Here is a 27959-nt window from a genome sequence, read left to right as displayed (position 1 = left end):
TTTATCTCTGACCATATATTGCCCATTTTAAGTTTCACAAAAAAATATTTTTAATTAAAACCAAAAGATTTTGAATCACTATGAAATTGTAAGCAAAAGCATGGACTGAGACAAGTCTTAGCTAATAGCAACAGCAGGTTTAAGAATAAGACACATTTGCAAGCTTTACAAACACTTCTTTGCATCTTGATTTCATGAAAATAAAACCCTGACAATGTGTGCCCTACTAAGTGCCAGGGCAATCAAGTTGATAGGAGCAAGCAATATACTCGCCCTGTCATGGGAATAAGAGGTAAGAATCAGTTTTGTTTGTCTCTGTGCCTGAGGCTACTAAAATGTAGGGGGCTTTTGAGGCAGTAAGCAAGAGAGTGAAGCTGTGGTATGAGGGGTGGCATTGTCCATAGGTGATGATCCCGAAAAATAACAGAGTGCCACATATTTCACTTGTAGTTGGTTAAATCTAAACATTGGACTATTCTTTATTAGAGTTCAAATTAATGAGTCTCAGTAGCCCAGTCTTATTCAGCCTCAGACTAAATAAAATCAGGAACTCTCAAGGGTAATGGACTAGGGAAAACTCAGGTTTACAAGACAATTTTCTGAAGACCTGCACTATATGGAAAGAATGGTCATACCAGATTTATTAAGGAATCTCCCAGGGATATGAAAAGAAAATGTTTGGTGTAATCTGGCCATTTTAAGTCCATTGAGGCTGTGTGCTGCTTTGGGGGATTGCTTTTGCTCCAGAGAGATTTTGTCTTAGCTCCCGTAAACTGTGCTGTGCCATTTCTCTTGTTCTTTTTCTTTTGGTGTGTTTGGTACTACTCTGTAATCTACTGTGGTTTAGAACAAGCTTCTCTTTAACTCCTGTACTTGAAAATGAAGACTCTTGTGTCTTGTTGAACAACAATCACCAGTCTGTGAAGGATTTCTTGGAGGTTCAATACTATATGCAAAGCAAACTATAAGAACCAGAGATACAACTGCTTCACTGAATTTAAAATTAGAATTTTCTAAAATAGTTTAGGAAGGATTACGTTTATATGATTTAAATGCAAGGATCAGCCATGTAAAACACACTCTGGATCTACTTGGTGGTGCTTTTGTCTGTGAATATTATGGGCTTAATCTGCTGTGTCCTAAGAACAGATACAGGCATCTCATATAATTATTGACTCATATACCTACTGTTTTCATAACACTGCCATGGCACTGTAATAACATTTTAGGAGGAGGACTTTTAGAAGGCTTTAAGGATATGAGAATCCAAGCTGCAAATGAAAAAAAAATGCTTTGTGATTTGCAGAAACATTTTACACCATTAATGAGCAATACTGCTACAATGCTAGGAGATGGAGAAAAGCAGAGAGCAATGTGCAAGTACACCATCTTCTTAATACTCTCACTAAACCTACCATTTTAGCAAATCAGACTTTTCAGTTTTATTCCCATAAACATACAACATTTTATCCTGGTTAAATATCTGACTTTAGATTATAATATGTAAACAAAATCTCCCTCTCTCATTCACAAAAACACTTCAGTGAAAGGAACTTCTCAGTTGCAAACTTATTATTGTCAGGCATAAAACATGTGGAGCAGTCAAAACCAATAACTAATATATGTACCACATTATTTCTATTGAAATGAAGAAAATAAACAGAATCAAATGTCTATACAGGTAGGTTTACATGTTTTTTGTTAATTTCTGCCTCATTAAAGTATAATTAAATGTAAGAAATTATTACGTGAAATGAGGACTGGGAAGTAAAAAGGAAAGAGGTTCCAGTGCACATGATTCCTTTACATCAAGTGTATCAGGTAAGTCAAAATTTTAAGTCCAAATACAGGAATGCATTGCATAAAATATATGTATGGTCATTCTCCACTGAAACAAATTAAATGAATTTTCAAAGAATATTATTTAGGTTGAAGAAATGAACACCCAGAAGTTCAGAGACAAAGTTAAAGCATTCCTTTAACTACCACCTCTCTTTGCATGTGCTTTACAATTCAGTCCTTAATGCTGGTGAGCCTGGGTTTAGGCATTCATTACTTATTGTTTTGGAACCACTGTTTTCCTGAAAAGTCTGGGTGACAAAACAGGAATGACAGTTATAAAATATTGATTACTGCACAGAAGCTCTCTGAAGAAACACAGTTATCTTTTCAAGGCATTTCTCCATGCTGAAGTTCAAAATGGGATTGTGAAACTCTCTCAAAAGAGTTTAGAAATAAAATAAAAACTGGAAGGTTTTAAATTTTGGCAGAATTTGGTTCCAGTGTAAAAGAAACAGAAGTTCCTGATGTTCTTTCAGAAGTTTGGCATATTCAGCCAGGATAAACTGTAGAAATTGTTCTGGAAAATACCTCAGAAAATTCCATAAATATTTGTTATAATAATAATGACTGATAATAAGTAAGTTTCCTTGTTTGATACGTACTGACAGGATGCTCCTGGTGAACTTGAATTGTCTGTGTTTACTCCTTTTGTGATTACGTTTCTCAAATGTTCTTTGGGATTATTATTCTCACAGGAATGTTTGCTGAAATGTTCATTTGAAAGAGGATATTAGAGGACATTCTAAAATTGTAAATTTTAAACTCATATATATTACAGCCATTCCAGAAGATCGATTGACCTCTGAATTATGTTTACCTTTTAAAGAAACAAAAGGAATGTTATTTATCCAGTCATAATTAACACAAGTGATAATACCAGATTTTATTAGCAATGAGCTGCTTCAATGTAATCTACCAAGTAAGATATTATTTTTAATACTCATGTAGTGATTCCTGTCAATTAATGGACATATGTGACAGATATTATAAGTATTTAACTAATTGTGTATTATGGTTCCTGATGGCATCCTTCTGCAGGATATAGGATTCCAATGCAATCTTAACTAGAGATGAAATAATTTTATGAATTGGTCCTTTTCTTGTTTTTTGGTTTTGTTTTTTATTTTTTTTTTAATCTTTTGTGTTTATGCTGCTCATAAAAAGAAATCCTTAATAAGTAGGATCAATGACCATAATGCATCATTCTTAATCTCCTTGTGCAAAACACTATTCATTCATGTAGCAAACAGCAGTAACTTCCAGCTTTTTTTTTCCTGGGACCCTGTGTCCTGACAGCAAGAAAACCATCAATACTACTCTCTCTTCTATCCATCATGAAAAGTTGGGTGGTCTTACCCCTTCTGTGTTTACTTCTATGCCTGCACTGTGACTGTTGTGTTCAGTGATTGTTCCATGATCATCAGCAACCTATGCCTTCTGGCTAGCTCTAATCATCTTTGGCGAGCAAGAGCTTCATGGGAGATGAGATAGATTGAAAGTTAGAGCCCTTAATAGGTAGACACAGGGAGTGAGCTCATTGACTGCTCTGGAAAAGACATAGCAAACTTCCTTTTGCATCCAAAAATGTGGGAGATAAAAGCAAACAAAAATTTACAGAGCTAAAGAAACTGAAAGCCTTCAAATAATAATTAAAAATTAATAATTGACATAAGAAAAAGGGCTGTGTCAGTTACTTTCCATTTTTAGATTGTGGTAATTTGTTATGATGTTTATTTAAATGCATTAAAAACAAGCAAAAAACCCAAAACAAAACAAACCCAACACAAAATAAACTCAACAAAATGAAGCAAACCTTAAAAGAATAAGTAAAATAACCTGCCTACAAATATGAGCAAGAACATTTATCAGAAAACAGATGGTCTCTTATACACAGAACTAAACACCTCTAGAAACATAGCAATCCATTTATCTTGATGAATGCATCCTCTAGCAGATAGCTCATATAGCCGGAGCTAAATATTACCTGTGGGTCTGGAAAATGCACTTCTGTGAAGAAACATAATGTAGGGATAAATTCTGGACTTCAGGGTTTTTTACATGTAAACCAGGAATATCACGGTGAGTCTTCTCTTCTTATCTGATCTTCAGGGAGAAAAACTTTCCTTCCTAGTCCTGAAGCTTAATGGCACGAAATTTAACTGCAGAGCACAATTTAAGCAACTGCAGAACTCCTTTAAGTAATATTTGCATTAGCTTCTACTATTTCATCTGGAAATCAGACCTAGGTCCTGCACATGCTTTCTGTAATAAGGAATCTCTAAGAAATCAAATTATCAGGCTTTCTACCTCCCTTTGTATCACCAAAGGAGTTAAATAACAAAGTTTTAGTAATGGTCAATAGTGAACAATTTTCAAAAAAACTTCTGAACGCACTGAAAATGAATTGTTTCCAGTGCAACATTCTTATATAGAATCTCCCTGAGAAACAATTAGCCAGGTCAAAGATTTTCTCAAAGAGATAAGCAACTCCTCTTAACCAGAAAATTCTGGAAAACAACAGAGCCATATATATGCTGACAATTTTAACATATTATTCCCAGGAATTCACTGCAGCACTAAAAGCTATAAACATTAGTGCCATAAATTGTCTCTGGCTTGACTTTTGTGGCATTTACAACTGCTTTTAAGTTAGAATACTTCTAATGACCTTCTGTAGTAACTTGTATCACCACTGAGCATTCCTAGATGATTAACAATGCTCTTGTAGCATTGACAGGGTCACATAAATAGATAGATATCAAGCTACATATTTATATTTAGTCCTCTGAACTTAGAAGGAAATGAACATGGAAATATTAAAACAAATCTTTTATGCAGTAAGGAAAAATATTTCCAGAGAGCTCAACAAATCAGTATTTGTTGCATACTGGACTTACAGCATTTATACATACTGGATCCAGAGTTAGTTTTCCCAGATCTCCTCATCAATGCATATAGCGGTTTCCATAGGAGGAGCTTACACTGTGATGTAAACAACACATTGGAAATGTCAAATCCAATTATTTTACTAAGCGCTTACATTAGCTAATGAGTTGAGTTGGTGAAAATTTGGTGGCATTTTAAAAATATAATACAGGTTTGTCACAGGTTAACCTGCTTCTGTTGTCAGAAACAGTGGTGTTACATTTCAGTCATCAGATTACTGATGTGGCAAGATCCACTGTTCCCCAGGCAGTTAGAAAATGGGAAGAACTATGAGGGCTGGAATGTAGGTGGGAACTCAGCGGATTTGTAATGCACTATTATAAATTGCTTTGCTATTTATATACATTTATATACATTTAAATAATAAAATATCTCCATAAGCCTTCTTATCAGCTACATTAAGTATGTTTTCAAAGAAAGTACTAAGCCAACCAACATTTAAAAATCCTCGCTACCTTTACATCCTGTCATAACTGTGGGATTTGCATTTCTCTGTACACTCTCCACAAGCTCTGTCTAACAGTGTGTGTAGAGGCACCTAAAGGGGGTTATTCAGAGACAAGAAGGGGTATCTGTTGTAGAAGCTTGAGATCTTCTCCAGACAGGGCAAGATTTGCCAGCTCGCTCTCTTTTATTATGAGCAATTCATCTTGAGTGACTTTTCTGTCTATCACCAAGGCAGAACAGGGCTGGAAAAGAGGCAATACATCAGGTAGAGGGTCTCAGGATACTGATTTTTCAGAATACTAACATCTTAAATTCTAGCCTAAGACCGGTAAGCAAATCATGCAGATCCATTCAAGATAATTTATTAGGTATGTGAAAGGAACATGCAGAAAAAGGAAAGCTGCTTTTAGTACATACTGACCAATTCATTAATTGCCTTTCACAATGTGTTATCGTTAACTAAGAGACTTAATCAAGTGTGACTGCAAAACAAAGTGTTTTCTCAGAAAGTCTATATTTACATGTATCTCTCATACGTGTGAGACACAGTCCAGAAGATGGATCTTCATCATTAGCTCACAGATAAGTAGAAGTGTTGAAAAAAAAATGGGTTCTGATAAAGTACACAATGTCTCTGTGGATAAGTTCCATAAGACTTTTACCATCTTCTGTAGTTAAGTTGAAACACCATGTAAAAAATATGAGAAAGAACAACAAAATAAAAAAAAAAATAAGACCTTAGAGATGATTACAAAATGTTTAGCAATCCATTTTGAATCAATTCTGTCAAAAATGTCTTGATCTCAGGTTTTTAAAATGCAGCTAGTATAACATAAATACTGTATAACACTGTCAATTTTCTTGCCAAACCAAGTTATTTTCTATAAAACTTTGATTTATGCTCTTCTTAACCGTTCTTTCCTTTCTGAGCTGCTACCTACAGTAACTGTCTCACTGACTTTGGGTGTGGCCTGACATCTTATTTCACAGCCATCTCTCTTAAGCAGACAAGACATAAAAAAGAAACCTCTATCCCTCATGTGCAAAATTTTGTTTTGGAAAAAAGCTTTAAGAAGTTTTTAAAAGGTCAATTAATCAATCAGGGAAAAGTAAAAATGTTACTTGACTCAGAAGCCTCGCCACACCACTCAAATAATGAATGATGAATACCAAGCCTTTGAGTGAATTCTCGCAATCAACAGTCCATGACTAATCAATAGGCTGACATTTTCACACAGTTGCAGAAAGTGATCAAATTTCATAAATATCAAGGATTGTTGCTGGAAAAAATCATGCGAGGAAACAAAAAAAAAAAAAAGAAAAAGGGGATCCAAATTTGCCTATATCCTGTCTGTCCATCATCAATTGTGAGCCCTGGTGGGGATACAATCATTCCCAGGGAGAACTTGCCACCTATAAACCTGCCAAGCCTGCTGCTGCCCTGGGTTGCAAAGCTACCAGTTTGAGTGGTGTAAAGTGGCTGGGGTTGTGAAAGAATTGCACTCACAGCCATGCCACATTGTTGCTCAAATATTAGCTGTATATGACATCAACAGCATACACATTACATGAATTAGGGTCTCAAAAAGCAGGTTATTCATGCTTATTCATCTGGTTGTAGAGGGCATTTCTGAATCACTACACACCAAACTTACAAAAGACAGCCTGCTTAGGAGAGTGACAAATAATAGAGAGCAGTTAAACAGTGATCAGGATTGCTTGATGATCTAGGCTAACTAGAAAAACTGTAGTTTAAGGTTATGAAAAAATTATTCATCAAGAACAAAGGGTGAAAAACACTGTGTGCTGGAAAACTGAGGCTAAAAAGAATTAACATGAAATTCAAAAGAGATGTCATGGCAAAAGCAGTTGATATTGCTTGTGATTAAACAGGAGCGTGGAAGCAGGCATGTACTTTTTATCCTTGTAGCCAGTGTTACACAGGAAGGTATGCAAGCTTAAGTGCACAACAGGATGAGAACATGAAGAAAAAAAAGTCACAGAAATTATTCAAGTCTTTGAGTAAATGCCTGGAATCTGGCCTGTTTAGTTTATCAAAAAGAAATTTGAAAGCTGATTTGATTGCAGTATACATACGCTTTCCAGAGCTAAACAAGCTCTTTTGAGCTAGAAGAATGAAGACACAGTTAGTGGTGGAAATCTTACACCAGGATAAATCACATTAGAAATTCTAGGTATTTTATTTTTCCATTTCTCTGGTTTTTGGAGGTTTTGTTGTTCAGGGGGGCGGGGGGTGTGTTTTGGTGGGTTTTTTTTTTTTTTTTTGGTTGGTTTTGGTTTGGGGTGTTTTTTTTTGGATGATTGTGTTAGTAATTATCCACAGGAAATGCATAACAAAGGAAGGGGCTACTCTCCAGTTTCTGACATCTTCAAATATAGATTTTTTTTCTGAAGATAAGATTTAGTGACATACAACTGGGTTTTAAGGACCCATAATTAGGTGTACAAAATGAAAAATGTTAACTTGATAATCTTGCTGGTTACTTCTAACTTTGAAATGTGTCGACCTAAATACTGAGTTTAAACCCTGAGCAATCTTGCCACATTCCCAGCTTCCTCTTCAGTAGAAAATCTAGGTAGCAATCAGGAGGTCAGTCTTATCTGTGCCCATATTAAATGCAAGGTAGATGAATTTACTATGAAAGCAGCTACATCCTGGTGACTTGTTACCTCTGCAGATTGCTGCAAATACTTCTGCTTGGTTCATTGTCATGGCCAGACCTGTTCCCAGAGATGGCTTCACATACAGCCCTCCATTTACTTTTTGATTTAATATATGTGAACCAGTTTTGGTCTTAAAATCATGTGGATATGTTAACATGTTTAATGTGAGCTTATCTGAGCTATGATCTATGCCATCAAATTTAAGGCATGAAAATTTTTTTTATCGCTTAAAGATCACTTGAAAGTTCAAATGCAGTATCTATAAAGCCTCTAGAGACCATCAGGCAGTACACTGGCTTAGCCTGGGTCCTGTCCAAGCTAAAAAAGGGAAAAGAATGTGAAGATGTCTAGGTGACATCTCCTTTTGTTTGTTTTAACACACTTACTAACTCACACCAAAGATGGTCACGGTAAGCAAAATTTTTGAAATGTTCCTAGTACTGTGAGAGTTACTTGAACATAAGGTTAGTGACTCTAGGTTCAGAAGAATGCTGGCACTGTGCCCTCCTAGGGGAAATGTGAAAGAAATCAGGCTGTAACAGAGTCAGCATGCATTGTTTTCTTTGGTTTGGTTTTTCTACAAGCCAAGATAGAAACCTTCCACATACATCTTCAGCCAATATAAAGAAAGAAAAAAATTACTGATAATTAACTACTTAGGATTTTTTATTTCTCTCTTAACTTGGTTTGCATACCTTGAAGCCAGTCAGTTTCGTATAAATTAAACTGACTTTGATCTGATCAATGACCAAAATGTATTACTTGGAAATTAAATATTTTGCATAAATATTATTGCTGTTATTGTAGAGAAGAAGGAAAATATTTTTAAACAGTAAAGTTTATTATTTGAAGAGGAGAGGGGAGCAAAAAAAATATGAACTTTTTAATCTAAAACCATTACAGTTTTGTGTGGTTTTTTTCATAATCTTTTTCTTAGCGTTTCTCTCAGTTCTAAGCAATCAAGAAGGATTAGAATTTTTTTTAATTAATTCCTTTTTCTGTTGAAATAGTGGTTGAGTGTGTAGCAATACTTACATTGTATTCCTAGTCCAGTTTTTCAACAAACATATTATCTGTGTAACAAAACCTGTATATGGGTAGAACAAAAATATTTTTTAAAAGCAAAGCAGTATGCAGTCATACACTTTCATAACTCCAGCAGAAATCTTTAGTTTTAGTTTGTACCTGTCATTTTTTTCATTGTAAAATTTGTCACCCCACTGCGGTATCTCCAGTGCTTAACTTGTCTCCAAACACATTAATATCTTTTTATGTTGTGGCTTTCCTTCAGTCATTTGTACCCTCCAGCTACAGGGCGTGTTATCAAAATCTTAAGGCTTGGAGTTATGCTGTGGCTTAGATGTGGAAAATAATCAAATATTAACCTGTTAGTTTCATAAAGAACAGCATGCAATTTCAAAACTATATCTGAATCACTATGATTAAAAAAATAAACAGAGAAAAACTTGGTCGCTAACATAGAATCATAGAATTGTTAGGGTTGGAAAGGACCTTAAGATCATCCAGTTCCAACCCCCCTGCCATGGGCAGGGACACCTCACACTAAACCATATCATCCAAGGCCTTCTCCAACCTGGTCTTGAACACTGCCAGGGATGGAGCATTCACAACCTCCCTGGGCAACCCATTCCAGTGCCTCACCACCCTCACAGGAAAGAGTTTCCTTCTTATATCCAACCTAAACTTCCCCTGTTTAAGTTTTAACCCGTTACCCCTTGTCCTGTCACTACAGTCCCTAATGAAGTTTCCCTCCCCAGCATCCCTATAGGCCCCCTTCAGATACTGGAAGGCTGCTATGAGGTCTCCATGCAGCCTTCTCTTCTCCAGGCTGAACAGCCCCCACTTCCTCAGCCTGTCTTCATACGGGAGGTGCTCCAGTCCCCTGATCACCCTCACAGCCCTTCTCTGGACTTGTTCCCACAGTTCCATGTCCTTTTTATGTTGAGGACACCAGAACTGCACACAATACTCCAGGTGAGGTCTCACAAGAGCAGAACAGAGGGGCAGGATCAACATCATTCCTATCATCAGTGTGCAATCTCCTGGAAAGGGCTATAAACTTGTATTTTTGCAGGGTATCTCATCTCAGCTTTAATGAAATATAATTATTGATTTCATATCTTTACTGTTTCTCTTGCAGTTTACAGGTGTATACTTTTGTCTTTTTAATCCCTGCCTAGCTTCCAGAGGCCAATTTGCAGCACCAGATTTTGTTTGGAAAATGTTTATGAAGAGTGATTAATTTCTGAAATATCATCTGAAGTTTACTTTATAATATGCTTCAGAGAAACAGATAATGGGCTAAGGATTAATTGCTCTTAGAAATGAAACAAAAGCTTGGTCATAAGTAGCTGCTCTGAAACAAGAGAAATAGCTCTTAAAAAAAACCAAAAACAAAAAAAAAAACAAGCAGAAGGGTTGAACAAAAATTGTTTTAAAAAAACCCAAACCAAACAAAACAAAACCCACAAAAAAGCCGAGAGCTCACCTAGAGTTAGCAAGTGGAATCGCTTTCTAGAAATCTGTATAAAATGAAAGAAATAAAAATTCCAGAAGATTCACCTTTGTCTACTGGAAGGTCATACTCATTTTTTTCTTTGTAGCAAAAGAAAATGAAATCAATCTGGTAAATATCTATAGGAAGCCATCAAAAAGAAAAGTGGCTTCTCTGCTCTAAGAAAAAAGGGAAGTAAATTCAGATCTGACAAAACTTGGACTATTCGGAACCTGCCAGTCCTGCTCATTTTTAAATCAAACAGCCAGTCCTAATGAGGTGATGAGAGTCTCAGGAAGCAAAATCAAACAGTAAAAGATACATCTTAGGAAACATTCTCAGTTAGTCTGGTGGCCTGTAAGGGTGCAGAAAAGCAAACCTTTCTGCTTTCAAGACCTTGAAAAGTTTATCTCTTACCAGGAGTAAAAATCTTTGTCAGTCCCCACTGAAATAGGTGGAAGGAGTCATGCTGTTTACTCTGCTCAGGAGAAGAGTAAATATCCAGGTGGGTCTTTCAGAAATGCTCACTAGGAAGCATACCTGCTATTCAAATTATGAATTCATCCTAAAATTCCCTTTTTTTTTTTTTTTCAGACCTTTTTACTGAAGCCAAAATAGTTTTAGCATCTGTAATTTTGTGCCTTTGTATTTAAAAACTTTTTTCTTGAAGTATGAGCATTCCCATGTAAACATTCTTCTTCCTGTGCATATACTGTAAATATCATCAGAACTAGGTAATTTCTTTTTACCATCTATATAAATGTTTCATAAATGTTTCCAGAAATTTATAGTTATCACTTATATTAAATCAGTGTTAAAAAGAGGATTTCAGTAAAGATGTGGATAAGCATTATAGTAGTATATACATTAGATTTTTTGGAAACAAACAACAAAACTAATAATAACTTAAAAAAAAATACCTAAAGAAAAGAAGCCCACAGTTTGTTTCATTTCTGTAAATGAAAATAACTTGGCATCAGGTCAGTATCTGCTCAAGTCTACTCCACAGCATGTTTTACAAAAATCGCACACATTTACTAATCAATGGATATTTGCTGCACCGTGATTGCCTCAAGTGACCTTCATCCACACCAAAGTCTTATTCCTCAAGGGACCAGTCCCACTCAGCAAGGGCACACTCGGATGTACATTAAGCTGATCTTTCCATGGTTATGTGATCTATTTTCATAGTATGTTTGCTGTGATTACTGTGAACTGAGTTGTACTAGACAGAGCAGCAAAAGCCTCCAAGGAGTTCTCTAGACACCTGAAGCAATAACTGGAAGGCAAGGGCACGTGAGCTTTTATTTACTGAAAGATACTGTTTAAAGATTTTTGAGAAAAGCAGTTTTATAAACCCTGAGAGGTAATATTCCAGAAAGCAAGACAGCCTGGAGGCTTTACTCTGCACCCACTTATACAGAGTGCAACTGAATTAAATGGTATTATTTCAGTGAAAAAGACAGATTTAAGATCAAAATCAGGAAAAAGTCGTATGAGAACAAATGAAGCATTTTTCTCTTAAATTTCTAGATTTCTAGATTAAACACTTGAATAATTTGAGAACTTCTTTCAAGCTTTGAGATTGTTTAATCCTTTGTTTTTATAATTCTTGTACAGTTAATTAGTTTGTAGTTAAATAAAACGTTATCTCAAAAGCATTGAAATGTAGCCTATCTTTTCCTGAAGCACAGTCATTTGATATTGAATCAGAGAAAACTCCAGGAACACATTCACCAACAGACTTTCAAGTTGACAAGCAAGTATTCTTTATTGCAGTGCCCAGAGACACGGGGGATAGCTCCTCCTAATGTGTATCACCGTATTCCTACACAGGCTATCCTTATATAGTCACTTGGAATACATATATATTCATGAGGCTACACATGAATTACATCATTTTCCAGAAATGCATACATACATACATGCATACATACATTTTCCCACATGCATACAGAAATGTGATGGTGGTCTTTGAGGGTCGTTTACTTCTCCCAACAATCTTCATAACTTCTGTCAGTCTTTGAAGCACCAGATTAATTAACATTACAGACATAGCAATCATCCTGTCCTTCGACTTATCAGTTAGTTTAACTGTGCCCACCCTGGACATCTGCTAGTCCCAGATACTCCCCATCCTGTTTCTCTGTTCTGCTTTTCTTACACTTTTTTGTACTAAGGTCCTAAGGACCTAAAACTATGTCAACTACCTACAAGCACAGCAGTTATTTTCCATTACAAAACCATCAAACTTAACATTACTTGGAACTGATTACATTTTGTGCATTTGTGCCTCCTTGTCTCAATATAAAAGAGAAAAGAGCTTGTAAAACTGCAATAAAATCAGGAATCTTGTTCAGGACTTCTACTCTTGGTAATAGGTTCTCTCTGAAGTGATATTACTTTGGTATTTGCACCTAAGCATAAAAATTGCTTCTCATCAGAAAGGGTTAAAATTTTTGTGTTAAAATATCTGTATTAAAATCACAGACTAATTGTCACCACAGAATTAATTACAAAAAGGAGCTGAGCTTTGTCTTCATTCTAAGGGGTGAGTAAAGCCAAACAATAACTTCTCCATTTTTCACTTAATCAAAATCTCATTGAAAGACTATAGTGTTTAAATACATCCAGAAGAAATCAGTAATGCAGAAGCAGACCAGGCTGCACTTCCAGCCTTCCACAGGATTTTTCCTTGGCAGTGTCCTAAGATATAGCATAGCAACCTTCAACCACACATGTTGCCTTGTGAAGTGTGGCTTGGAAATGGTCATATAATTGAATACAGCATGAATGCCACTCCAAGTAAGAATTGTTGCTTACCCTGGAAGCTTTCATGCTGGTCTTACACAAGTCGAAAATGCTTCAGAATGAGCAAATGGATTCGCCATTCCATTATTTCCCCTTTCCCCACTGCAAGTTGGTGGGTAGATATGACTATGCTAAGAGAAATTTTAGACTTAAACCTACTTGCTGAAGTGTAATAGAATACTCAATCTAGTAAATAATAATGACAAGCTATTTTTAAGTGAGTCCAAAAAAAAACATGTTAAAGAATATATCAAACAGGAGAATTTTAAAAGAACAAATACATCAGATGAAATATACCCTCTGCCAATGTAATTTAGTATTCATACCCTGCCAAGATGTCAGTAGTTGGAAGGAGAAAGACTCATCAGCTTTCAGAATGTGTGTGAGTAGGGTTGTTCAGGTGAATAAGATTTGATTCAAAATGTTCCAGGTGACAAAGATGACCTTTGCACTCCCTGGAAATCACAAAGGTTTTGTGGGAAATAATAAGCCTTTCAAGAAATTGTGAGCTTGAGGAACTGATCCCAGTTTTCTTTATACCATCTATATAATGCCCAACTTTTTTGACTTGGTGAAATTAGTCCTGCCTGACATAAATGGGAGATAGCCCAAGATTGTCTATTACCTACAAGATGAGGATAAATAAGCTAGACTGCGAGCAGTGTACCCCAACACAGTAGAGGATTTCAATACATCACTCAAATAATAAAGCCATAATCAATGTGTGCAGCAAAGGAAGTTTCCTCCAGCTGTGCAGCCTGAAAAAAAAAATTTTTGAGGATCATAGCCCACATCCTGGTTTAGACAATCTTAAAGATGAATGAGCAGTTTTACTTTAATGCAAAAGAACATAGCAAGTTCAAAGAAAAAAAATAAACAGTATAAAGGGACAGACTAAGTAATGCACATTAGAAATAATCTCTGTGTAACCCATCCGACTTTATGAAGCAAGGAAGAACAGATTCAAAGAATAAATCCTATGATATTTTTCTGACTGATGATGGGAACTTATAAGGAGAGTCCCCTTACCTTGTGTCGATTCTATCTACTGGAGTAATAATTGAACTGTTCCTACTAAAGAATTTCATTCATACAGAACTTCATGGCCTTGAGCCAGGGAATAAAGAAGCATCCCGTGTTAAACACACAAATATCTCACACAGAATCAATTTACTTAATTCAGATTATTTCACTTTTCTGCTTTTTAAATACATTTTATATGCTTTTTCAAATTGCACCTTAGAATTACTTAAACATTGTCATTTTGATGATTTATCTATGGACTTCTGTGCAGCATTCTTCAACTAGCTGGAGTTCTCATTTTCCTCCACAGTACACTGTAAATTTGGGTAGACTTATTATCTCAATTCTTTTTGTTACAAACACAGTATCAGATGAGGGCAAGAAGGGAGCAAGTGACCTTCTCAAGGTCATACAGAGAGATTTACATCCACCAGCTAGTAGAGCATCTAAAATTCCCACTTCACTGCTTTATCAGAACACTACCCTTTTATTACTCAGAAAGTTTATTATGTGTATTAAAGTGTATTAAAACTCCTATCTTGGAGGACACAACTTGTTTAAGTCATAGCTCACTTTTTCACTCAAGGCTTTACTGTGTATATTATAGTAATGACAATGATAATAATCATAATGTAAATTATGTAATGAGCAAGCAGATTAAGAAATCCCATGCCAAAACAAATGCAGTGAAAGAGTTAAGATAGTTCTTCAACTGATCCGAAGCTGGTATTTTAATGGTCCCAACTAGGATTAGAAGTTAACACCTCATTAAGATGAATGAGGGATATAGTTTGCACCTTTACTGTTGCTTCTATGCTGTGTGGCTTGCAGGCTCCTTCTACTGTTTCTGGAGGGCAGGTTTAAGAAGTAAAAGAGTGCATTATATAGGGAAGTCTCTTTCTCAAAGAAATGACTAGTGACAGTATTTTTAATGAAACAGTTTTAGCAGATTGCCGGTATGAAGACCAAAACATCAAGGGATTCACGATCTTTTCATACCCATGCCTTTCCACTGTTAGGTTTCACGGCATAACAGAAATATTATCACTCACAATGCCTATTTTATACAGGTGCAGTTCTATAAAAGTGCACTCAGTAAGATTTAAGCCCTTCCCATATAGGAGGAAAACCAGATGTTTCCCTCATGGCCATATTTGCATTCAGTATTAAAATGAGAAAAATCTAAGCCCATCTAGGGGCAGAATCACAGGTGCGCTTTTAATAATAAAATCTAGTGCGAGTGGGCTTGGTTCTTTTTCCTCTGTCTCCTGCATTAAAATATACATACTGTGTACAGATAAATAATTTGCTTCAGTGGACCTTACATGTGTTTTTCCAAGGAGATTTGTATCATGCTCCAAATTAAGCTGATGAAGGAAGGCAGAGAATGGTCTAATAATTTGCCAACATTTATCAAATGATACAGTTGCAGGCACTCCTGGGTGCCAACATAATGTGTTTGCGTGACACCTCGCTGCCTCTGTTTAGGTTTGCTTGAAGCCATATAGCTTGAGATAAAATAGGTACAGAGAATTCCAGGTGGGTCATGATAGCTCCAAGATAAGGGCATAAAAAAATAAAAATAACCTTTAACCTTAGTACACATATATACAAATGTGTGCACATGCATATAGGCATATTCTGGCCTGCTAAATCACAGTAAGGATGGTTTTACATATTAACATTATTTACTTGAAATAACTTGCAGAAATAGTGGATTTTTTTCTGTATAAGTATTTATACTTTCCCTGTTTTGACATATTTCTATAATTTTAATTAACTTCCCAGTAGAATTACAGATGTTCACTTTAAATGGAGAAGCCTTTTAAACATAAATGCCCTCATATTTACAGAAACAGAACTGGATCTGAAGTAATAGAGTTTGCCCCAAATCCAAAATTTAAGAGCCCACAGCACCCTTTCTCATTCAAAAGACAAAATTCCCATAGATGCAGTAAATTCTGCAACAGAGTCTGCAAGAGGCCAGTAGGATATAGCCTGCAGTGATTAATGCTAATTGCTAGCCAAGGTTTTGGAAGGGATTAGTGATTTTAGAGATGCAACTTTGAAAAAAATGTCTAAGAGATTGATTTTCAGAAAAGGAACAGCCTTTTCTTTCTGCATATTGAACCCCTTTAAATTACCTGTGCTTTGGTATTCCACCACGAACATACTTCAAATTACCAGTTACTTCTGGAAATCTTGTCCAGAATTTAGCAATGTTATTACTCATTCAAATATGCATTTTATTTTCCGATTCCTTAAAATTCCATTTTGCTTGCTCCCTTTTTGAATCTATTATACTTTGAATCACAAACTTCTCCCTGTTGCTGAACAATCAACAGGCAATATATTAATCCAGATATAATTCCTAAGCATCTATGGAGATATTTGCAACGTGAAGGGCTTGAAGCCTACAACACATATACATGAAAGTTCAGTAAGCACTGTATCAGCCTCCTCATTTTCCAAAACATCTGCAGGATTGATTTATTTCTAAGTAATCTAACCGTATATTTGTTTAAGTAATACAACCAAAATACTTTGTTGCTTTCTTGAAATGAGGAATGAGTTAACAGCATACATGAAAGTTGTTAGGTTGTTTCTAAATAACCCTAAACGTGTATTTAAGCAAAAAAGTTTCATATTTTCACTCTACACTCTTAGGAATTTTGAAACAACTAATTACTGCAACTATGCAAATTTAGTGAAACACAATTTAATAAATATCAGATATATGGATAAATCTGCCAGTGAAGATGTGCTTTATATCAGCTTGTACACATTCTGTGCTTGCTATGTAACCTGTTTGAACAATAAGTGATAAAAGACCAAATGAGTCAATGAAAAAATCCCCTAAGTCCCAAATTGTGAATTGTATGCTATTAGATCTCTCCATGGGTAAATGTGTTGCTTGCTCTGCTGTAATCGACAAGCTCCCTCTTAAGTAAATACTGTCTTTTTTTGAAAGAAAAGATCTACTAAAGGCCTAGATTTTCTGTATATCACAGAAATATATTTTAAAGCTGCTTTTATTGTTTCACAACAAAGCCAAAAACATTCATCTGTCAAAACAATGATGGCATTTGCATACTTTTTTTTTTCATCTGGCAAAATAATGTATGAACAGAATAAGGAAACTAAACTGATTGTGTCCAAGCTCATGACTAAAATCTCTCCTACCAGAGATATTTTAACTAGCTAGACTCCATTGATCTACAGCAAAGCTTTGTCAACGAAGGCTTTTTTCTTAAATTGATTCTCCATCTTGTCTTCTCATTCTTTCGACAGCACACAGCAGGAAGCTATGTCTACATACAGAAAACAGGATCTTGCTGTAGGCATGGGTATAAAACAAAAAGACAGTGATTAAAGAAAAAAACAGACTGCTGTTAGTATTTGATCTTAAAATTATTGATCACGTCGATCAGTTACAAGCAGAGTGCCCATTTAAATCTGTAATACCTGTTAATGTTACCACAAAAATGCTGACCACTTGAAAAAACAAATGAATCTATATGATAATACAATGTAATGTTTATTCAGCTGTATAGCTATTTGTAGTATGTGAAAGTAAGTGCAACATTCCACTTGACAAAGTATCCCACTTGTCAATGATCATATCTCTAAAATTTCTATTAAAATGTATATGATATCAGAATCTGAGGTTCACATGACAGACAATTTGAACAGTTTGCTAACAAAGGACTTCTGATTCTGATCAAATTGTTCTGATTAACAGCATAACATTTTTTCTTACAAGTGACTCAAACTCAAGCATTACATTAGGATACTGTTAAAAACCTACTGAGCTAAGCCAGCATCAGGCTATATTTGTCCTTTATGTAAAATTGTATGTTTATTCTGTCTCATGAGTTTACGTTTCTACGATTGTACCAATAGTGCCTCTAAACATACTTGTGTGTAAATATAATACAAAAATAGTAAAAAAAAAAAAAAAAATTAAATCTTATTTCAACTTCAGTTGCTGGTTATATGAAAAGGAAAAAATATTTGACCATTTGGAACAAAACAAAACACCAAAGATCTTGAACCAATCTCTATACATGCTTTAATTTATAGTCAAATGTAAACCACTAAAGCTTGTCACCTTAAGATAAGGTGGATATTTCCAAGGGCAGCAGTTGTTGTACACGAAGTGCCGTGATGAACAGAAATGTTCATGAAATTTACAGTATTGTCCTTCTCTCTATGAAGAGTGGAAGGCATTTACTAACAATTTGATGATGTCTCTGGGACCGGAAAAACATACAAATAACACAGACAGCTGCATCTAATCTGTAACAAGTAAAAATATGTAGGAAGGTTCATTTACATAAGAGACAAGTAGGAATGTATTGTAATTTTGTGCCAGCCAAAGGGTTTATAGAAAGCCTTTGCCCATCTCTAATGTATGTGTAAATTAAATTTTATGAAATGCATTTTAAATGGACTTCATTGATCTTCTGAATTTATCATAAGCCTTTAGTTCATATTTGGTGCCAGTCTAGTGTGTCACATGGTTTTCAAACCAATAGAGGCTCATATTGAAGGTTTTTTCTTTGTTTGAACTACTTTATTCGTTGAGTGGAAGGATTAAAGATAGACTAAAAAGTCATTATGATGATGTACTAAAGCACACATTGGTTGCTCCTTCACTATAAAATCTGCTTTTTAAGCACATTCTTCTGTTAGAAGGCAGAATGAAATGTCATTAAGCATCTGGACATAACAGTAACTATTTAATATTGTTTGTTTGTTTTTCTTTTAACCGAGGCAACACTGAAATAAAAAAAATATATAGATTTCATATAGAAATTATTATGAATTACTCACCTTTCCTTATTATAGATAAAATATAGCGCTCTCAATTATTTTTAAAGTGACAGTTGGATGGAAAATGCAATAACTTCCTAACCTTACTTTTTGTCATTGGGTTGAAACTTGATTCACATTAAAAAATAAAATCCTCAAGCATGCTTTTTTGTGCTTTTATATTATGTATTAAGTGCTGAGCTTTCTGTGTAAGAAAAGATACACGTGGAACTCTAGAATAATAATAAGAAAAAAAATCTTAAATAATATATCAATGGAAATAAAGAATAAAAGAATGCACATCATATTATGCCATAGAACCTAAAAATGCTTGTTTTCCTGCAATGGGAAAAATAATGTGAAACCTTTTCCCCTTGCTCCCCAAAAAAGACATTTTTTTTCTTCGTATTTTTCACTAAGTATTTTTTTCTAATCAGAAAGGAACTTTTTAATGCTGGAGCCCACTTCATAACGCTAGAGACAAATACACAAAAATCTCTTTCACATTCTTGCCAGTTAAATTATTTATCTAGCGATGATGCTTTCTTTGCGCTTTTCTTTTAAGACAGTAGGATTTCACCCTTCACTCCTGAACTATTTTCAAGCCCTTGAATTTACTCTTCCTTTGAATTGTTGGTTATTGGCATTGAGGTATTTCTCTGCTCTTCTCCAGGACTTTGAAGTGCATCAGGAATTAATGCCAGGGTTTGGCATAGAGCAACTCTGCCTGGGTAGGAGGGAAGAGCTCTTTCCCTCCTAGAAGTGATTGAGTATGCATGGCTGTGTGCTGGGACTTGTTTCCAACCACTCTACTCCCAGGAGAAAGCTGCTTGTGCTGATATGGGGAGATAAGAGGTGTTCACAAAAATGCCAAAAGGAAACATATACCTGTCCTCCTGCTTGAGATCAAGCCCTAACTGCTCTAGAAGATACGTGTTGCTATAGCTGAGCAGCAAAGGCTTTGCTTTGGAGCCTCCTTTGAGGGGAGGCTGGAAACTCAGACTGTGAATTCAAGGCCTTGATGAAGTTTATATTTTCCTACACAGGGAAAATTGTTATAATTTCTGGTGTGGAGACCTTTATGCTTCTAGTACCCTATAGAATTGCAGAGGTGTCTGAGTGCTGTTTATCGCTATATCTCAGGATAGACTGCATATCAAGGACAGGAAATGCAGAATGTGAGCAAGGTGCAAAATCACCTCTCCCTCCCCATTTACACCCAGATGAAATGCTGATTACTTGCTGATTAATATCACTGGCAAGAATATAAAAGCAAATACTATGTCTTCCTCTGCAACTGTTACCTCCATCCTTTCCTAGTCCAACAATTCTAGCATTTATTTTCAGCATGATGTATTCCACTAGGTTTTCTGTCCAAATGAAAAAAGGAAACCAAAACATGGGATGCTAATTCTCTCCTTTCACTTGAGCTTGTTTTATTGATTTTAAATAGGCTTTGTCCTTATTTCACAAGATCTGAAAATTTCAAGCATTGTTTATTACTAGGTGCAAAAAATGATGTAAATATTAGATTTTCAGAAGGTTATCTTACTGCGAGTTTGAAGCAGATTTTCAGACTAGCCACATTCTATTTTGATCTGGCACAGAGTTAATTTTGGTCTGTGATGTGCAGTATTTATCTTGTCAAGCCCTCTGTTGTTCATGCACACACTTGTGCATATGGGATGGAGTGTGAGCAGCCTGGAACAACAGATAGCAGTAAAAGTATTTAATACCTTGCAAAATGACTGTAACCTAAAAAATTGTCAATAATGCAAAGCAAGAGAGCTGTAAGTATAGGTTTCCAACAAACCAGCTTTTTTTTAGACTTATTTATATATTAACATCAGGCACACAAACCCCTGAGGATTGTTTTATCACAGATACATTGAAGGAAACGTACAGTTTGAAATGGATTAAGGTGGCCATGAGAACCCTCTGCTAATTATGCAGGACTTTTGTATCAGTTAGACTGGGTGCTTGCTTGGTTACAAAGCTTTGTTCACCTCGTCATCGATTCTTCAGTGCAGGGCAAGATGAACCTCCCTCTGCTCTGATGCCAGATACCATAGAGGGTGTGTTTCAGAGATGAACTTCATCACTTGTCGGTATCACCTACCGGCTTATACCCAAGTATGGACAGCAAAAGGCACTTAGCAGCAAAGCAAACACTCATACACCCTGTTCTTCATTTGCACAACATACAAGAGATGTTAAGACAGGATTGGGCTTCCAGTAGCATTGTAGCCATATTTAATGCTCCTCCTTCATCAGCCTGCTCTGAAATTTCATTAACTGGAAAATGTAGGAGGGTTTTTTGGCTCTGTTACATCAGTCACCTCCAAATTTTGGTTCTTAAAGTCATTGGTCAGTCCACACTGCCAAGTCTTCATATTCCACCATTGAAACAACCAGCCATGATTTGATCCCTAGATAAAAAACCGGAATCCTGCTAATTACTTCTACTGAAAATTAGTACAGCTGAGACACAACCCACTGATCCAGAATCATGTCCTCTGCGACTACAGACAGAACTTGATTTACACGACAAGCTCTCTTGGCTCTCTAGAAGATGATGGCTGCCCTCTAGTGACAAAGATATTTCTGCTGACACATTGCAGGAGATACAAACATGTTAATAAATACCATCTTGTAGATAAAAATATAAGACTTTTGGATATGGTAAAGAATCTTAAGATCATGAACAAATACATTGGACTTGGAGGCATTAGAAAAAGAAGCATTCCAGATTAAACAGACAAGCCATACTCAGTCACAGCAAATTTTTAATTTTTTGTTTGATCAGAATTTATAGATTTTTTAAATTTATATTTTATCAACTGAACAAACTGTGATTATTATAACAAGACCAGAATAAGAGCTCTGCATTGCAGAGAGGTTCTATTCCTGCTAAAAGCATCCATCTGACTCTTATGCACACACTGACACTTGTGCATGTATGCGTGTGTGTGCATCTGCATGTGGTAACAGAATCATGTTTTCACAGTTTCCAAGATGAAATCAAAAATTGAATTGAAGCAGTAGTTATTGAGTTCATTTTTTAAATAGTGCAAACAATATCAAATGCTAGAAACATTACTAGAAATCATGAAGGACTATACTGAGAATGAATAAAGAACTGTGTTGAATGTTTACATCAGTGTCTTATTTCATTAACTAAGAGACAGCCCACAGAATATAATGTTGTGATTCAGAACAAATATATTAAAGAATATTCTGTGTAAACTCTTTGAGTCTAGTTGCTCTGGGAGAAGCTAAAATCTCATCTACAGGAAAACCATGGGGAAAAAATATCAAATTTCTACATGATGGTGCATCTCAGAATAAGAGATTTGAGGGTAAAAGTTTTCTTCTCCATTCTGTCTGTGAGAATCTAAGTTCATATTTCTGAAGTGATGTGCTTCTCATTTCTTTCAATGGTAATTTCATTTCTAGATTTTTTTTTTTTTTTTTCCTAGATGTGGTGGTTTTAAGATGTGAAAACTTGCCTTCCTTAACTAATGCTCGACGCTCTCTGGTACTGAGAGAATACTGTCATGTCACCTACCACACACTCACTTATCTGTGGTATTTGCCTTTATCCTGTTCAGCAAGCTTGTTATTATGTGCCATCATTCTTACTACCGATCAACCAATAAGGGGTGACATCATGGACTTTTAAAAAATGCAAAACTTTCCATCCCAAATTTGTTCAAATCCTGATATCAGTCCTGAAGCTCAGATCTGCAAATCAAGTTGGCATCTCATACTTCAAAAGTAGTGAAGTGTTAGTCATGGATTTGGCAACCACAAACTAGATTCTTACATAGGAATAATTGCTGTTTAGGAAAGCCCTTATGCACATGCTTAATTCACATTCTAATGTCATACTTCCAAAGAATATAGCCTTTTATAACAAAGATAATAATCTTTCTATCCAAATTAAATAATAGGACATAGTGACTATCAGATTTATTGTCCTTAGCATAATGCAGAAGGAAAACATTTCCTTGTTGACAAGAGTACTTACTATATGCTGAAGAGCTCCATTGACTTCAGTGGGATTTAAAGATATTAGAAATGTTTTCCAAACTTTCAGATATTTCCAGAAGTAGAACTTGAGAGAGGATAAACATAAACCCCTCTTTCCAAGTGTAAGTATTTATTCTTCATACTTACATGGCAGATGCAGTTTAGCAGCAGATGTTCTACTACCAAAAAAAGTTTCTTTTTAGCATGGCAAAATATTTCTGAGAGGCAATTTCTACATTTGGCAAAGTTATAAGACTGAATTATTTAATTTTGTACATAGGAAGAATGTAACAACTTTTTATTGTAAGAAATCACATGAACTGCCTGGAATGTAACATTTTAACATAGATAAAATCCATGGACTAGTCTGGCATTGCACCTGAACAAATAGAAAGTTGATTATTTCACACATCTTTGTATAATAATGAACCCTTCACATGAAGAAAGCTGTGGTCTTGAGAGACTTCTCCAGCTATTGTCTTCTATCTATGGGAGATGTTGAAAACTCTAACAGCTCTGTCACTGTTCCTCTGCAGCTGGCAACAAGAAATAGTGGAAGATCCATAAAGGTGAAAATTTCTCTAGCCTTGAATAAAACACCTCATTTCTTGACACCCGCTCTCAACAGATCTCACTGCTTCACTCCAAGCTTATTATAACCTGCAGTTTTATTCAAAGGAAGGGAGTTGTTTTTCCTTGTTATCCACAGGTTTTGACAAAACTTTTACAGAACACATTTGCTGTATTGTTGTCATCCCCTTTAACATTAAACCGTGAAAAAAGCACATTCATGAAGTGGCTGTAACATTCATTTCAGCATTTCATGCCAAAAGAAACAGGTGCTTCCAATTTTTATACAGTGTGATCATTTGTCATGGCCTTTCCAACTTTTTTAGTCAATGGGTGTCTGAACTATCCCCCAGTTTACCTTATAAAATGTAATTATGTGTACTTGTGACATTGTTCATTTATTACTTCTAGTGGTAAAAATGATGGGTTTTCCTACATAGTGTCTCTACATGCAACTTCTCCCATTGTTAAGATTGTCCAAGGGACCCAGGTAGCCTCAGCATACAAAGGCACTGTCACTGTTGTAGATCGGATCTATTTTAGGCAGATATTGATAATTCTACTTCTGCCGACAATGTGGTGTTTTGGGTCTGTAAGCCCTCATCTGGAGAAAGCTGAACTCCTCCTTTCATGTGTAACAGAAAATCCTGGTTTGATATTGTACTGCTGGCTAACATTCAATCCAATCAAACTGTATCTTACCTCATTGCCTTCCTAGACCTCTCTAAACCTCTTCCCATCTTGCCATGCCTTTGCTTTGCTGAAATCATGCAAGAGACCTATATAAAAGGAAACCAAATCCAATCCACCCGTTATGTGCTTTATGTGCTTATAGAATAAAAACTTTGTAAACATACCCAATGATTGATTAAAATCATTCCAAAGGATAGTGTGGAATACATTCATCTGACTTTCATTCTCTTCCAGAACTTAATGACCCTGTAGATTAGTTTCTCATGAAAATACTTCCATGAAAACATTTTGAGACTCTTAATTCTATTCATTTTGCTGAACTTCTGTATCTTATTTTGCTTTCTTTTTTATGCTTTGGGTCAGGAAGCAATAGTGCATTGAGTTATACCAGCTGACTCTCTGGCCTTAAATCTGTCTTATACTTTTCCCTGATAATGTTTCCAGAGAAGAAAATCTGGATCCAGATGCTGAGTTCTTTAAATACGTGCATTTTATCATCTTAAGTCTTACCAAATCAAGGAAAGCATACAGTTAATGTAATAGTTGATTTCAAAACTATGTATGAATGCCTTGTATAGGAGATCAGAGTATTTCACTTATAGCAGCATCAGCATCTGCCTGTGGAAACCACAGTTACCTCAGATATGGGTCAAGCTGTGTAAGATGTCCTTAATAACTTCCTGTCACTGAAGCAGGTACAGGTTCTTCTTCCACACTCCTCAGTGGCATTCATTTGACCCTCTCAGAAGTGACTCCATTCTACTACTTCACACTCCAGTAAAAAAACAAACAAGCAGATTTCCACTGAGTTAGTGATCTGCATTGCACTGAGCTGAACAGTGAGCTCATTCTGAAGGGCCTGACAAGCACCAGAACCACCACAAAGCAGGGCAGCTCAAATTGCAAGGGCAGTGCGAGCCAGGGAGGGAGAAAGAGCAAAGCTTTTCATTTTGAGGGGCTATAAATTGTTTTCCATCTCATGTAACTTAACTCTAAAGGTTCTTCATGGTAATTCATTTTTATATGCCAGATTATTTTATTGCCCTGGTCTGGTTGTTTTGTCTTGAGCTTTTTTTGGCTTTTGGGTTTTTTTTGGTTGGTTTTCATCTTTCATTCACCTCTGATATATTTGAATTTTAGAAAAGTATTATCAATGTCAAAATATGTCCTTTAGTCAAGACATTTTTGTTGAAAATATACAGAAAATGAAGAGGGGTGGATGGAATATCACTCTGGCATATCCAAACCAAGACAATAGCAAGAAAAGGCTAAGAAGATTACCATACTGGTGAGAAGTATGGCAATAACAATATCACATCTAGGATCCCCACATCCTGTTGTAACTCCACACACATTCATCAGATGTTTTGATGTAGTGCCACTCTCTTGATCTCACTTTTTTCCCACGCATAGTGAAAGCAAATTATGAAATCTCAGAAATCGATATGAACAGCTCTTAAGTTAGGTCTTTTTCAAGGGACTGAATTTGTGCCACAGTTAGAACTGTAACCCAGCTGATCTCTAAGTGCTAGAGATATGAATGTTTAATCATGATGATCAGCATTGAAAACATAATATTTTGAAATATTAGGTGTTTTGTATGTAGACTGTCTTTCTAATGGAGTGTCTAAATTTCATTCTTTGTCTTGGACTTTGATTTTACAGGACTGTGTAGCTTTTTTATGATAAAGCAAATTTTTAGTAATTTCTTCTGATGTTGTCATCATCGGTTAGCAACACCTGGCTGGATTTGTAACACAACATCTCTTCCGACCAAGTAAGCCCATCTACAGAGCAATTTATCAGTAGAGCTGCCTTGAGCTGTGTCCCAGAGATTTTATTTTAGACCAATTCTGCCCTTTCATAAGTGTCTCATAAAGTCCACTGCTGGATCATATCTACTTTTGCATTGACCTGTTTATCTTAGCACTTCAGCAAGCAGGGAAACTTCAGCATGACATCAGCATGAGCACTTACAACTTCTTCCAGGCTGGAAAGCCATTTGGAAGAATTTAACACTGAAAAAACAGTACATGAATCTTTGAAGAGGTCACTCACAAAAAAAAATAGTGCCAGTAGTAGAGAGGAGCTAATACTAAAAATTTCTGTGGAGGAAAAAAGCTGGGGATAGAGAAATTGAGCTATACAGCTTGCAGAAGGGCAAAGAAGATCAATGTGTTTATTATCAATAAATCAATTTGCTAATCCAGGTGGAATTCTACAGCTGTAGGATGTAGAGGGTAAAAGGAGGTGAGTGGGTTGAGTTTGTTGGTTTTTTTTTTTAAGAGGAAATCGATATCCTAATCAAATATCAGATGGGAGATGATGAGTAGAGAACAGAATCTACATAATGTATGGTTCTAAATTGGTTTCCTAAAATACTCATGTTAATGATGAAGGAACTCATTCTAAATTAGTGTATATTGACATCGTTTAATATAACTGCCATAACTTAACTTGCACCAGCTGGGAAAATGGCTTAGCATATCCAAAGATAACACTAGGGTGGAATTGCCTACTTTCCTCAGTGATGCTTGTTCCATATGGATAACAGTAAATTTATACAGGTTTTAAGTAAAATCAAGCCCATAGTGAGGATAGTTTGGAATAGCAGGCAAGTCTGATGAAACTTTTCTAGACTGGGATACAAAACAAGGCCTCTGTCTGCCTCTCAGTTCAGAATAGAGATTCCTCACTAGCAGGATAACTCTAAGCTATTGCAGTTGAAGACCTCACATTAACATGAACTAAAGAATGCCCACTTCAGCATATCATGATGCCCTTATTGTTATACTGTCTAAAGTATCCAATCCAAACACATCATATAAATGCTTTTGGATCATTTGAATTTAATAAAATTCCTTGGGCAAAAGAGTTTACAACATGGTTCTTAGATTTTGCAGAAAACATTTTGGAACAATCCACAACAATAATCATTAAGTACATGGCACATTCTTTGTGTTCTATATATAACTCAAACATTCTTATTAGTTTATTAAAACATTATGTTTATTAAACATGCAAGTTTATGATTAATGTGGAACTCATTGCATATATACAATATTAAAAAAAATCAAAACCTTTAAAGAATCTTTATAGAAGCTCTCATGTTTTCACCATGAATATTCCCAGACTTGTACTTTAGTACAAGTTAGATTGGCTTTGATGATATATGGGGTATTGGGATAAAACCAGGAGAAATGAATAGACCCCTTCATGGGTATATAGAGAAATAAATAAAATTGCATCTAGATAACAGGAAAAATAAAACAAAGCAGCAGATAGGATGGATGTAATGTCTTCATTTTTCTTTTATTCTTAAATTAACTACTCATTCCTAAGGAAAACTTTTGAACATTCTCATATGACTAGAGCTGTCATCGGTTAAAAACCTTCTGTGGACTAGAAAGCCAGTTATTTCTTGATGCACTGGGCGATTTAAAATTGTTTCCAAACTGGTTAGTTCAATCTATGTTCATATATAATTGTGTAAAATAAACTGGCTTTCATCTGCCATATGCATTACATTTTTTGAGGGTCTCCCTCTTGGGCTGTTATCCTCTAAGTATCTACTGGTACA

Source organism: Pezoporus flaviventris, unplaced genomic scaffold (genome assembly GCF_033815535.1).
Source record: "Pezoporus flaviventris isolate CSIRO_AGI_PZ_B2104156 unplaced genomic scaffold, CSIRO_AGI_Pfla_v1 ptg000013l, whole genome shotgun sequence".
NCBI classification, from domain to species: Eukaryota; Metazoa; Chordata; class Aves; order Psittaciformes; family Psittacidae; genus Pezoporus; species Pezoporus flaviventris.
This window is presented reverse-complemented; position numbering follows the sequence as displayed.